The sequence below is a fragment of the Tenrec ecaudatus genome, chromosome 3, assembly GCF_050624435.1.
Source record: "Tenrec ecaudatus isolate mTenEca1 chromosome 3, mTenEca1.hap1, whole genome shotgun sequence".
Classification (NCBI taxonomy): Eukaryota; Metazoa; Chordata; class Mammalia; order Afrosoricida; family Tenrecidae; genus Tenrec; species Tenrec ecaudatus.
The window spans coordinates 171,285,141-171,287,000 of NC_134532.1; the positions used below are offsets into that span (position 1 = coordinate 171,285,141).

The 1,860-nt window shown below is 45.9% G+C and overlaps 1 pseudogene; it reads left to right on the plus strand.

The window, feature by feature from the left end:
* Window positions 1–536: 536 nt before the first annotated feature.
* Window positions 537–663, plus strand: LOC142444144 (small nucleolar RNA SNORA42/SNORA80 family; annotated as a pseudogene).
* The last annotated feature ends 1,197 nt before the right edge of the window (window positions 664–1,860 follow it).

Here is a 1,860-nt window from a genome sequence, read left to right on the forward strand (position 1 = left end):
TGGCATATATGAAGAAGAATTTGGAATCAGGATTGGAGGAAGGCTTATTACCAAACATTGATAAATACATGACATAATCTTGCTTCCTGAAAGTGAGGGAGACTTGAAGCATTTGCTGAAGATCAAGGATTGCACCCTTCAGTATGCATTATAACTCAATGTAAAGAAAACCAAAATCCTCACAACTGGACCAATAGGTAACATCGTGAAACAGGAGAAAAGATTGAACTTGTCAAGAATCTCTTCTTACTTACCTACTTCGTAGCAGTTCTTTTCGGTAGCGTGACCCTGTGTATTTTTTTCCATCTTCTTTAGATGCTTCCAGGATCATGCAATAGTTTGACCACAGAATCTTCCAATCCTGCACCTCCAAGCTTGAATTTTTCTTGAGGTCTTTCAGTTTAAGATATGTGGAATGTGTTCTTCCCGTTTGATTTCCCAACTCCAGGTCCACAGTCAATGCTCACGGAAGGAGCAGTCAAGAGATCAAATGGCATATTGTCTGAATTAAATCTGCTGCACAAGACCTCTTTAGTGCATGGGTTTGGATTTGTGGCAGGTCCGATCCCTCTCACAGTGTCCCATGCCAAAGCAAACTGTCATCCCGAACCATTGCCTGGCTTTACCTGGTGGGCTTAAAGCACTGAAGCGGGTTGCACAATGGGAAATGGGGGGGGGGGGGGAAAGACCTCTTTAAAATACTGAAAAGCAAAACTATCACTCTGAGGATTAAGGTGCACCTGACCCAAGTCATGCTATTTTCATCACCTGACATGCATGGGAAAGTTGGACATTGAATAAGGAAGGCCAGAGAAGAATCCATGCATTTGCATTGTGGTGCTGGAGAGAAATATTGAAGTATCATAAGCTGCCAAAAGAATAAATAGATCTGTCTTGGAAGAAGCACCACCAGAATGCTCCTTAGAAGCAAGGATGGGTAGACGTCATCTCACCTACTTTGGGCAGGTAATCGGTAAAGACCAGTCCCCAGAAAAAGACTTCATGCTTGATAAAGTAAAGGGGCAGTGAAAAAGAGCAAGACCCTCAACCGGATGGATACAGTCCGTGGCTGCAACAGTGGGCTCCTCACAGCAACACTCGTAAGGCTGGCTCAGGACCGGGCCGTGTTTCGTGCTGTTGCACATAGGGCCACTATGAGATGGAACAGACTTAACGGCACCTAACAAAAGTAACAATGACAGCCCAATCATTTGGTGGGAGCTATAAGAAATGGTTACAAGAGCCCTAGGTTATTCATTTCACTGCACCACGGGCTCCACCAGCCAATGCCAGATGCATGTACTACGTTTAAAGAATAATACAAAGACGATTTTTATCATGTGAAAGGAAGCTGTGTAGTTGTCTCTGACCTTGAGGGTGACACTATCTCCTGTCCGTGATGGGCAAAACTCCAGTTTTCCACCATGATTCAGGCTAGGAGGTAGGATTAAGGGGAGAGTTAGAAGAAAGTTGGGGTGGTGTCCTGGTCCCCAAGCTTCTAGAAGGAACTGAAATTTCACTCCCAAGAAGCCCTCGATCCCCGCCTCGACTGCTAATTTATGCATGCATATATAAAAAGAGGACGGCTCTCAAGGAGGCGGACGGACACAGTGGCTGCATCAGCGGGCTCTGGCCTAGCAACAACAGTGAGGATGACGCAGGGCCGGCCACTGTTTCATTCTGTTGTATGTAGGGTCGGTGTTGGGCGGAACTGAATCTATGGCACCTAACAACAAAACAGCAGCAACAGCAACAATAAAACCCACTGCTATCAAGGCGGTTCGAATGCAAAGTGACCTATCACAGAGGTTCTCAACCTGTGGGTCGCGACCCCTTTGGGAGTCAACCTGCCCTTTCACA